The following is a 13,171-nucleotide window of genomic DNA, read 5'->3' as shown; positions in this document are numbered from 1 at the left end:
GTCAGCTCACAGCTGGATTACAGAGGGCTGGAAGTTGCCAAACATGCAGCCGTTTTATAAGGAGGATAGGACATATCAATAACCTCAGATATGCAGATGACACCACCCTTATGGCAGAAAGTGAAGAAGAACTAAAGAGCCTCTTGATGAAAGTGAAAAAAGAGAGTGAAAAAGTTGGCTTAAAAACTAAGATCATGGCATCTGGTCCCATCACTTCATGGCAAATAGATGGGGAAACAGTGGAAATAGTGGCTGACTTTATTTTTCTGGGCTCCAAGATCACTGCAGATGGTGACTGCAGCCATGGAATTAAAAGACACTTACTCCTTGGAAGGAAAGTTATGACCAACCTAGATAGCATATTAAAAAGCAGAGACATCACTTTGCCAACAAAGGTCCGTCTAGTCAAGGCTGTGGTTTTTCCAGTGGTCATGTATGGATGTGAGAGTTGGACTATAAAGAAAGCTGAGAGCCGAAGAATTGATACTTTTGAATTGTGGTATTGGAGAAGACTCTTGGGAGTCCCTTGGCCTGCAAGGAGATCCAACCAGTCCATCCTAAAGGAAATCAGTCCTGGGTATTTATTGGAAGGACTAATGTTGAAGCTGAAACTCCAATACTTTGGCCACCTGATGCGAAGAACTGACTCATTTGAAAAGATCCTGATGCTGGGAAAGATTGAGAGCAGGAGGAGAAGGGGACAACAGAGGATGAGATGGTTGGATGGAACCACCGACTCAATGGACAGGGGTTTGGGTGGACTCCGGGAAATGGTGATGGACAGGGAGGCCTGGCGTGCTGCGGTTCATGAGGTCGCAAAGAGTCGGACACGACTGAGCAAGTGAACTGAACTGAACAGGTTTCTTTGCTTGGGAGGAACTGGACATGAACTTGCTTCTGCTTTATCCTTAGTGACACAGCATTCCTTGTCCATCAAACATGCACATTCTTTACCAGTAAGGCTTAGACATTTGTAAACATAAGCATCACTCATGATACAGCATTTTAATCCACACCTGGTGTCCCCGGTGGTTATTTGTGCCTGGTGATCACAGTGAGAGTTAGGAAAGAAATGGATCCCAGGCTCACCTGTGAGTAAGCTGTCCATGAGATTCCTGGGCAGTATCTCTAAGACCAGCAAGTTGCCTGGGGAGACTTGGAATGTTTCTAGAACAGTAATTCTTTATGGGGTTGTTTTGATCATTCACTCAGAATAACTGTGTTGAAGTTTCACTGGTGCCAGGCTCATTATCAGGTACCAGTGACATAGCAGGGAACAAAATAGTTAAGGACCTTTACATCTTGAAACAATGTTAGGTAGTGATCAGTGCTGTGAAGACATCAGGAGAATCTAATGGAACAGCACAGGGATGGGGCTGGTACTCTAGATTGCTTGGTCAGGGAAAGTCTCAGAAAAGGTGACATTGGAGCTGAGCCCTAAGCGTTAAGGAGCCAGTCATTCCAAGCTGTGAGGGGGGAAGCTTTTGAGACCTAACTGCAAACGCACAAGCCTTAGACAGGACCAAGCTCTGCTTATCTGAGGAGGCAAAGAGAGAGCTAGTGTGGCTGGCAAGTGGCATGAAATAGGTCAGGGAGGTAGGCAGGGGCCAAACCATGTAGGCCAGGGACTTTATTCCAAGGCTCTAGGAAGCCATTGATGGATTTTTAAGTGGGCAGTGACTTGATCTGTTGTGCACTTATGAACTATTACTCTGAGTGCAGTTTGAAAACCAAACAGAAGTGAAGTAAGAACAGAAATAGGAAAACCAGTCCAAAGTCAACTGCAGCCGTTCAAGCAGGAGATGGTGGCACTGGAGAAGAGGAATGGACAGCCACAGAACAAAAGTGCAGAAGGAGTGGACAGAACTCGCTGGCGGACTCAGTGGAATAGGGAGATTTTGAGCACAGTGGTTGGCACACATAAAGCACTCAATAAATTATAGTTGTTGACTGTTGTTATTAGCCAACAGCCTGTTATCAAACACCAAGAGAACAAGCTTGAGAAGCAATCTTGAACCCATTCAAGTGGCAGAATGATGCCTGTCATGCATGTGTGACAGTGGCGTTGTCTCTTCTCTCTTGTTAATAAATGCCATTCTTAGAGAAAATGAGGCTTGCAAATATGATGATATGTTCAGGAACCAGAAACTCGTGTTCAATTCATCTCATATTCAACAGAGGCCCTATTTAACTTGTGGCCTCTCTTAGCTTTGATTTCTTCATCTATAACTATACAATGTACTGTGCACTTTCTAGGTGCCAGGTTCCATGCGCAGCTCTCTCTACATAGGTCCCGCAGTCTCTCTCTACGTTAATCCTCAGCTGATCCTTCCAGTAACTCTTCTAGGTAGCTACTAAGTTGTCTTCCATTTCCAGGTAGGAGCACTAAACTCAAAATCCCACAACTAGTGAATGGCAAAGCTGTGACTCAAACCTAGGTGTTCCTAACTCTTAAATCCACATTCATAACCCTCTGTGACATGAAAAGTAGATTCTGAGAGTTGGTGTGCTTCCAGTTTCCAACTTTCTACAACTTCCGGACCTCAATTTAAGGTCATCTTGGGACTCAAAACTACTGAGAGCTAATATGGGACATCTGGGGGGAAAAGCCTACTGTTCATAAAGAGATTAGAGATTTATGTCAAGAGTGTATTTATTTATTGATCTTTTCTCCTCTCCCTTTGGTAACTTGTAAGATACAGCAGCTGAGGCAACAGGAAATTTGAAGTCCAGCATTTTATTAAATCTTATGTTTAAGATTTCTGTGGAAGGAAACTGCTTGAGAGAGATTTGGTTTCTATTATGCACTTGCCAAGAAAAGATGAGGAAACTGGGTCAGGTGGATTTCCTGAAGGTGCAGGAAGCAGGGAAGGTAAACCCTTGAGCTATTTTCTGCTTCTAAACCCCTACCCCCTGGAATTGCCCAGGGCCTAATGGAGGCTTTGGGAAGAGTTCCTTTCAGCCCTCACGACAGGAGGTCATCAGTTATGTGAAATCCAGCAGTAGTGGAAGGGAGGGGAGGTTGGGGAAGACCAACAGATTGGCAGAGAAAAGGGAGAGCTTACAGCCCGCATGGCATTTCCCTTTTGAAGTTCAACAGAAAACCAAATAGTAACATAGAAGTTAATGCAGAAAGAAGAAGCACACACCATCTCATCCCCACAGTCACTGGAACTGCCCCACATTGGCAAGGGTGGGGGGAAGATGGGCATTCTCATTCCTATTTGAGTAATGATTGTAAATCAGTACGGAATGACTTCTGGAGCGCATTTTGACAATAATAGATCAAATACTCTTAAAAATGCATATCCTTTGCTTGTTGGGGTAATATCTGATTCTTGGACTGGGACAGGAAATATAGAGAATGAGGCTGTAGTATTGTAGTGTCAAAAAGTAAGGAAGTGTTTCTGCAAAACCTCAAAGCAAACATCACATTGATGAGGGTATGTCAGAGGTCACAGGATTGGACTATTACTAATACAAGAGCTCCCAAAGGCCAAAGCTGAACAATTTGAGCAACAAAATAAAGTAGCATTGGATTATAACCCAAATGTAAAAATAAGTATCTGTGAGTCCATACTGATGTAAACAAATGATCCATAAATAAATAAATGAAGAATGGACATATCTCATGTTCAGAAAACTTCAAATGATTTTCGATACTCTGCCTTCATCCAAGGGGAGCATAACTCCTCACTCCTTAGGTGTAGCTGCTCATCATGACTTCTTTTCAGAGAGTACAGTAGGTGAAGGGGGAAAAAGAGTAACTTTCCAGTGGAAAACCTTTAACAAGTACTAGCTCAGCCAGGTGATCAAGGTCAACATCAACAGCACTGTCATATCAATAGCACGTGCCCTTGATATGACGGGATCAGAACAGCACTTTACTTCTGTGATTTTTCTTCTTAAGACCCACAACCATGAGAAGAACTTAAGACAAATCCCCAATGAGGGACTTTCTACCAAATATCTGACCAGCACTTCTCAACACTGTCAAGGTCATCAGAAACAAGAAAGTCTAAGAAACTGTCAAAGCCAAAACAAGACTTAGGAGACCTAATGACTAAATATAATGTAGTATCTTCAGTGAAATTTGGAACAGAAAAAGGACATTAGGGAAAAAGCTAAGGGTATCTGAATCAAATGCAGACATGATATATGTTTATATAAGTATTAATACTTATATCAATACTTTAATATTATATTAAATATTATATAAGTATTAATACTAGTTTATATAAGTATTAAACTAGTATACCAAATTTGTTGATTCATTCTAACAAATGCACTAATGTAAGATAATAGTGTTAAAGGAAACTAGATATTGGAACCCTCTGTACTATCTTTGTAATTTTTCCTTTGACCCAGGAGTTTCCCTTCAGGCAGTTTTTTTCTTTGGAAATAATTAAGGGTGAACCTAAAGATTCACCAATATGAATATGGATCCCAGCGTATATAGGAAATAGTGAAAATGTAGAAATAATTTGTGTCCAATATTAGGTATGATAAGTCTGTACAACTTAATCATGAATCATAACCTTATAGAACTGTATTTCTTGATAAGGAACAGTATTCGGGATTGATAGTTGAAAGAAAAACGTAGACTATGAAAGAACTTACTGAAATATGTGATTTTACATATGCGTAGGAGGGGTATAGAGGCTTCCCAGGTGGTACCAGTGGTAAAGAACCCGCCTGCCAATTGGATCCCTGGGTCGGGAAGATGCCCTGGAGGAGGGCATGGCAACCCATTCCCATATTCTTGCCTGGAGAACCCCGTGGACAGAGGAGCCTGGTGGACTAAAGTCCAGGGAGTCTGCAAAGTGTAGGACATGACTGAAGTGACTTAGCATGCACAGAGGGATATAAATGAATATATTTCTATGTGTTAATCACCAGTGGATAACAGCATGGGTTTTTTTCCCCCTTTTTACAAAAGCAGTACTTGTTTGCTCCAGAAAGTACAGATCAGCAAAAAACAAAAAGTTACTTTTTAATTTAAAAAAATGGTTGGGGTTAATTCCATTATAAATCCAGCAGCAGCAGTAGCAGAAGACTCAGTCCTACAGAAGGGAGTTCTGAGAACAGATGGAACGCTGGCAGGCTAAGAAGCCTGCCCGATACTTCTGTTCAGGGGTCTCCCTATCAAAGGGCACTGCCTGAACAGGCCTGCTGGTGCCTGTCTGTCCTCCATAGAAAAGGGCCACCACCCACACAGACTCTGTGGAGTGTGAGAAGGGCAGCCACCTGTCAAGCGATAAACAGGTTGCAAGGTGCATAGAGATCAAACTTAGCACTGTGGTCAGTGTGTGAATCTGTGGCCACTGGAACCCCAAGCCTCTCTCAGAGGTACCTACATCAGTCTATAGGAGCAGAGGCAGCTGTGAGGGCTGAGAGACAAACCCAGTGTCTATTTCCTTCTCCTTCCATAGTCATCCTACCCTTAATTGGAAATTTTTCATCTTAAAAAAGAACTTGCATGTACCTTCCAATTCATTACAGCAACCCTTGAAGGTAGATAATTATCATCTCATTTTTCAGGTAAAAATTGAACCTAGAGCTCTTAAATGGCTGTCTCTTACCATCTGGGTCAGAGGATCAGGTTTATGTCTTTCCTTTTACACGAGAGCAGTTTCATATCTGAGGGTCCTGGAATCTTCATAGGCTAGATCTACCATTTACAAGCTGTGTATTTCAACCAAGTCACGTAGCTGCTCTTGGCCTCAGTGTTTTCATCAGTAGGATGGAGATAATAATACGTATCCTAAAGTCACTATCAGGGTTTAGTGAGATTGTAAATATAAATTGCTTAGCCCAGTGCCTAGAACATGAAGTCACCCATCTGCGAACAGTCGTTACTATTGAAGGAGAGAAGATTCATGGGATAAAGTATAAAGGGATCTAGAGAGGAAAGTGCTCTTCTCCCTGTTCCCTGTAATTTGCAAAGAAAGATGCAACAAGTCTGGTGCCACTTTAGACTTCAAGAACCACGATGAATTAGGTTACCAGAGCTCACTGAACTAGGGTCTGCCCTAGGTCTTGAGCAAGCACTACAGTTCATCAACCTGGTATTTGGGCCCAGCCAGAAAAAGAAGTGAAAGAACTTGAACACTTGAGGTCAGCCTTCAGGTTGAGTTGGAGAAGCACAGGAAGGAAGAGAAAAAACAGTATAAGTGAGAGCTAATTAACTAGCCCAGCAAGTGTGTAAGTCAGGAAGGAGCTTCACTTTTGTCTGGTTTGAAATTTTATAAATTTCATTAAGGTGAAATTCACCAGATGAGGAAATGAGGTCCCACAGCAAAGCTAGGACTAGAGCTGTGGGGTCCTCTCATGTATTTCTCTGTTATCCCAGGATAAACTTAGGACATTTTGCTTTATATGTGTATCGCTTTAAAATTTACACTTATATCTCTTAAAATTAATTTGTATTAGTCCTACAGTCAGTCAGTCAGTTCAGCTGCTCAGTCGTGTCCGGCTCTTTGCAACCCCATGGACTGCAGCACGCCAGGCCTCCCTGCTTCGCCGTCCATCACCAACTCCCAGAGCTTACTCAAACTCATGTCCATTGAGTTGGTGATGCCATCCAACCATCTTATCCTCTGTTGTCCCCTTCTCCTCCTGCCTTCAATCTTTCCCAGCATCAGGGTCTTTTCCAATGAGTTAGCTCTGCATCAGGTGGCCAAAGTATTGGAGTTTCAGCTTCAGCATCAGTCCTTCCAATGAATATTGAAGACTGGTCTCCTTTAGAATGGACTGGTTAGATCTCCTTGCTGTCCAAAGGACTCCAAGAGTCCTCTCCAACACCACAGTTCAAAAGCATCAATTCTTCAGCACTCAGCTTTTTTTATATCCAACTCTCACATCCATACATGACTACTGGAAAAACCATGGCTGCAGCTAATTATATGAGTTCTGATTCCTTCTGGCACAGTAACCCCCTCACCTGCATCCTAGGCTGTTGGGACAGGTGTGTTGGGAGACAGGAGTGGCAGCTGTCCTCTGGCTGGTGGAGGAGCGTTTCTGATCTGGGTGTTTGGCCCATCCCCCAGCTGGGCTGAACACGCACTCACTGGAAGTGAGCCACTGCAGCTTTAGATGGTGAATGGAGACTTCCCATTAGTTCCTCATACAGTACCTGTGTGGCTTCATTTTTGAAGAATACCACATCTATTGTTTGGAATCCCAGCTGAGTCTAGCTTTCTTCTCTTGTTGATACCTCTTAATTTCTCCATCTTCATGAGTGAAAAATCTTTTCACAGCAATAATAATAAATAGCCAAGGACTCGGCAGTGTAAGTGATGCCAAATCGAATTAAGTTGTATTATAGTCTCAGGAAAAGAAAGTAACTTGCGAGATCAGAGTACTTACCCACCTCATTTATTAACTTCCTCGTATAAGTGTCCATCTCTGGGGACGGAAGCTGAAAATCTGAACTGCCAGTCCATAAAAGCTTGTCAGGCAGGGAAACACTCTTCCATCATAATCACTTTATCAGCGGGTGTTGAGAGGCTCAATAGGACAGGGGCTTGTGGCCTGCCTCTAACAATGCCTTCAGTTTCACAAGCACAAGACAGAAGGGATTGTTCTTGGGGAGGTGCACCCCGCTGGCAGAGGAGACACAGCGGTCTGCTGGCGGGGCTTCTTAGTCGCATTCTGTCACCTGGAGCCCTACCCCCAGCAGGTGTTAAATGTCAAATCACTCACGCAGTCACAATTTAGAAATTCTCGGTTCCTTTAGCTATTTTTTTTTTGTTCTTACACCCCCAAAAAATAATTTAGAAAAAAAATCATGTGTCTTCTTGCCCATTTTAACTCCTAAAATTATACATCAAGTTTAGATAGTTGAAAAGGATGTTATTTCTGACGTAGTGTGTTGCTTTATATACATTTTTGTCAAAACTTTGACACTACAGATACAGCTTTTTAAATTTATAGGCAAGATCTGCTGTATACTCTCATGGGCAAAGATGATTTAAATGGTCAAACCATCCAGCCAAATCAGTTTTGCATTCTGTCAGATCCAAGTCTGGTTTCTTTTTTTTTTTTCCCAATTAAAAATGAACATATTAGTACACATTTCATGACAAGTGTCTGACTTCTGAATATGAATTCTTAGATCCATGGATAGACAGATAAAGGCACACAGCTTTGCCAGGAGTTTACTACCCGGATGAAATAAGGGATTCTATCCTTCACTATTTCCTACCCTGCTCTCATAGAAGCAAGGCTTTTTAAAATTGTGCTGTGGTGAGATTCAGTAGGATAAGGGGTATGCATTTCTTTTCTGAGGTGAAGGTAAGGTGATTGTAAAAAGTGAGAGTGACTGAAGACAGAACCTGTAGATACAAGCATGTTCTGGGAGAGGTCGGTTTTAAGAAAGGGTATATATGGAAGGTACAGATCTGGACATTAATTTCCTTTGAATTAGCCGTGACCGTCATGAAGAGTCGGACACGACTGAGCGACTTTCCTTTCACTTTTCACTTTCATGCATTGGAGAAGGAAATGGCAACCCACTCCAGTGCTCTTGCCTGGAGAATCCCAGGGACGGGGGTGCCTGGTGGGCTGCCATCTATGGGGTTGCACAGAGTCAGACACGACTGAAGTGACTTAGCAGCAGCAGCAGATAACCTCCTGGAAGATCACTAGGTACCACAGAGGCATGTGTACCCTGGTCTCAAAACCTCTGCCTTTAGAAACACCAGCACTCTCTAACTGGGCCAGTCTGTGACTGAGGCCAGTGAACTGGATTCACAGTGTCTGTCCTCACCGGTGTTTTTAAGGGACTGACTTTTCTAGAGATCTGTCAAACAGAACCTGGAGGAGGGCCTGGCAGCCCACTCCCATCTTCTTGCATGGAGAATCCCCATGGACAGAGGAGCCTGGTGGAGTACAGTCCACAGGGTCGCAAAGAGTCGGACACGACTGAGTCAAGCAGAAGTGTCAGAAGCAGGGAGCTCAGGCTTTCTTTCTGTTCAGTATCCATAGGTCTGTCTCTGGATAGACTGTCGCACTCCTGAACTTAAAGGATTTTTTAAGGACATTAGGAGACAGGAGCACACATGCTCTGCAATGCAGCATCTCAGATGCTAGAAGAGCAGCGTGGAAGGAAAGTTAGGCAGGTGCTGCTTCCGGAGCAGAAAGGCAGGGTGAAGAAGGGAGCCGGCATTGTGTTTATATGGCATAAAATGCAGAGAACTGTCACAGTAAGCCCGGAAGATATACAGTATTACCACGAGGAAACTGAGACCCAGAGAGGCTGATCAGCTCACCCCAAGTCCCACAGCTCATTAGTGCCAGAGTGAGTGGGATGTTCAGCCTAGTTTGGTTTGGTGACTTCAAAGCCATTATATAGTGCTGCTTCTCTCGTGGTGAATATCCACTACAGAATGGGCTATCTAACACCCTTAGTTTATTCTCAAAACAGCAGTAACAAAACAAACACTTAAAAAATTTCTGAGTATCACTCCAATTATAAATCCAGTGTGAGGGGCGGAGGATGATAAGTGGCTAAGATGGAAGACAATGTTTCTTCCCTTGGAGAAAGTAAAGGCTCCTACAGACTAAGATAAAATCCTGTGAACACAGATCAGCTCATATAGAGAGTCAAGAAGGAGCATTCAGATGGTATCTCACACCAGCTATACTGTGTGACTCTCCAGGAGAGATCACACGCAAGGTGAACAGAACTCTGTGCTATAGATTCAGTTATATTTTTTTCTACTTTATTGTTGTATAAAAGCCCAGTTATTAACTATGAAAAAGAAGATGCTTTATTTGAAGATGCTATTCTGGACAAAAATGTTTCTCTCCTTCTACCCCCCATCTCTCTCTCTCTTTCCCCTCATCCCTCCCCTCCGCTTCCCCCTCCCTCACCTACTGGACTGTAAAGTCCATGAGGGCAACTACAGTGATCTCATCTTACTCATTGCGCCTAGTGCCCTGACTAATACAGAGTATACAGTCAGATTAATCAGTGACGTGGACTTCCCTGGTGGCTCAGTGGTAAAAAAATCTGCCTGCCAATGCAGGAGATGTGGGTTCAATCCCTCGATCAGGAAAATCCTCTGGAAAAGGGAATGGCAACCCACTCCAGTATTCTTGCCTGGGAGATCCCATGGAAAGAGGAGGCTGAAAGGCTACAGTCCATGGGGTCACAAAAGAGTTGGTGCTAGAATCCCAAGGTCTTATGCTTTTAAACTGTGATGTGAGCATGGTCATTCAGGCCCCGTAACAGACCTCTTTCAGGATAATGAGAAAAGATTTTATCAGTCAGGGCTTCTGATCTTCTCCCCAAGTCAACTCTGCATGTCTCATAGTAAGGGACCTGGCCACTTGAAAGGAACTTAAATTTATTTATAATTTCATTATACTGAATTTTGGGAGGTTGTTGACCCCTTTTTGAGTATAATGAAAATTATGGCCTCTGTCCGACAAGGAACACACAGACACAATCTTGTATACAATTTCAGTAGGTTCATGAACCCTCTAAACTATGTATCTCAAGTTAAGAATGCTAAAAAGTGAGCCGCAGTTTAAGGGAAGGGCACACGCTGATGCTAGACCTCTCATATTTGAAGGAAAATGGACAAAAGAACATTGAGCTTGCTTTGGATATAATACCAGAGGGGAGACTATGGCGCCAGTTCCAACTGTGCCTTGATTATGCCAAGGCACTCTCATGAAAGACCCTTTGTTCCCTTTGGGACGGATGCCACCAAACACTGCTCCTTAATGACAGTTCACTGACCAGCCCCTCCAAGCGTGCACCCTTCCTCCCAAGATTGGACAACAGGCAGAAAGAGGGAATAGAATAGGGCAAATGGAATAGGGCAGAGTTTGGATAGTGAAGGTTGCTGGGTTGGATCTTCTGGCTCCTAGAGTACACTTGCCTTAATTTCAGGCTCCGTGTCTTAAGGTGCTTTCACCCTGAGCAGCAGTTCTACAGGTCTGTTGTTAAGGGTATTTTTCCCTTACAGTCTTTCCCAAGTGGATGCAAAACAGCCCTGATTTTATACAGACATAGATAATCCGTTGTGAGGTTAAAAAAAAACCAAATTTCTAGGTCATAGCTGGGAGCTAAGGCACCCCAGGCCTTTCTTCTTCCTAACTCCTGTCTTGACCAGAGGAAGGAGATCTTCCCTCCCTTCCAAGTATCCTAACCTGACTCTGAGACTTTCTCCAGCCAAAACTAATCCCTAAGTTTCAAGGACATGGACCTTACTCTGTGGCCGAGGATTTTACGTCTCTCACAGCTTCGCTTTCCTCATTTGCCAAATGGGGAACATAATAATATTAACAGTAGTCCCTGCATCCTAGGATTGTTGTGAGGAGTAATAGAAAGAATGGGCGAGGAGCGCTTAGCTTGGTGCCCCAGCACACTTGATCAAGCTCTTTTTATTTTCAGGACGTTGCTGTTGTTCAGTCACTGAGTCATGTCTGACTCTCGTGACCCCATGAACTGCTGCACACCAGGCTTCCCTGTCTTTCACTGTTTCCCAGAGTTTGCTCAGAGTCATGTCCATTGAGACGATGATGCCATCCAACCTTTTCATACTCTGTTGCCCGCTTCTCCTCTTGCCCTCGATCTTTCCCAGCATCAGGATCTTTTCCAGTGAATCAGCTCTTCACATCCAGTGGCCAAAGTATTAAAGTTTCAGCTTCAGCTTCAGCATCAGTTCTTCCAGTTCTCCCAGTATTCAGGGTTGATTTCCTTTAGGATTGACTAGTTTGATCTCCTGCTTTTTTTTTATTGTAACTTGACAAAATAAATAGCTGGTAAAAATTGGGAGTCTGACTTCCCCTAAGCCTTAAAGCCAGGGCTTCCTCGGTGGCTCAGTGATGAAGCATCTGCCTGCTCAGTGATGAAGATCTCAAGGGACTCTCAAGAGTCTTCTCCAGCACCCCAGTTCAAACACATCAATTCGTCGGTGCTCAGCCTTCTTTATTTTCGGGATAGTGACCCCTAGAAGTGGTGGACGAGGAGAAACCAGGCAAGTTTGCTACTTTTCTAAGGCTTTTACTGACCCTGCCTTTTTCTTGCGTTAGTATTTTATCAACAGTGTTCTCTCCGAGGACCAAGCCAGCAAGGCTCTAACCCTGAGCAGCTGAGCTTCTAGCTGTGCTTCTAAGACTCACAACTCATTTTTTGGCCCCTGACATACCACCAACACCCAAGATGCCCTGATCAAGGCAGCTTTGAATGACTGTTCCTTTCAGCACCTTTCTTCCCTCCCTTCCCATTTTTATTTCTCACTCCCTTTTAGAAACAGCTATTTATTGAACACTTCGGTATGTGTAGCACTGTATTAGTGCCAGATAAATAGTCGTCGATAAAATAGACAGTACTGCTCCTCTTTTTATGCTCTAGCGGGGGTAGAGGGAGGCGTAAATAGCAAGCAAATGATTTATAGGACGTGATAAGGGCTATGAAAAAATAAGATGGAGATGGACGTGACCAAGGAGGCTGACTGAGATAGGGGACCTTCTCTGAGGCGGTGATACCTGAATCCAGTAACTGTCCCTGTGGCATGAATGGAAATCTTGGTTTTATTCCAAGTGAGAAGTGCCACTGGGTGTACAGAATGACAGCTTCTCTTTGCTTTTCTCTTCTAGCAATAGGTGACTTTAGGGTTTGTGTGTGTGCTCAGTGGCATCTGACTCTTTGTGACCCCACGACTGTAGCCCGCCAGGCTCCTCTGTCCATGGGATTATCCAAGCTAGAATACAGGAGTGGGTTGCATTTCCTCCTCCAGGGGATCTTCCCAGCCCAGGGATTGAACCCACATCTCCTGTGTTTCCTACATTGGCAGGCAGATTCTTCATCACTGAGCCACCGAGGAAGCCCTGGCTTTAAGGCTTAGGGGAAGTCAGACTCCCAATTTTTACCAGCTATTTATTTTGTCAAGTTACAATTAAAAAAAAATACTATGACAAATCACTTGTTCCTTTAAATAGCTATTCACCTATTGTGTACCAGGCACAGGCATTTTACCTGTATTTTCTTATTTATTCCTCCAGTAACCTGAGAAAGTAGGTTTCATTATCATCATTATCTCTGCAGTCAAATAAAGAAATCAGAACATGGAGAGGTGCAGAAGCATGCCGCTGGCCGCAGTGCCCGCAGTGGTCGGGTGAGGGCTGGAATCCAGGGGGCTCTGACGGCAGAGCC

The 13,171-nt window shown here is 43.7% G+C and overlaps 1 protein-coding gene across 2 annotated transcripts in view; it reads left to right on the top strand.

Moving 5' to 3' along the window:
* TRIM44 (tripartite motif containing 44) overlaps positions 1 to 13,171 on the top strand; it is a 112,431-nt gene that overhangs the window by 97,539 nt on the left and 1,721 nt on the right. The window lies entirely within an intron of this gene.

The sequence above is a fragment of the Capra hircus genome, chromosome 15, assembly GCF_001704415.2.
Source record: "Capra hircus breed San Clemente chromosome 15, ASM170441v1, whole genome shotgun sequence".
In the NCBI taxonomy this organism is placed as follows: domain Eukaryota; kingdom Metazoa; phylum Chordata; class Mammalia; order Artiodactyla; family Bovidae; genus Capra; species Capra hircus.
Note: the sequence above shows the minus strand (reverse complement) of the source record. Positions and strands in the feature narration are given on the sequence as shown.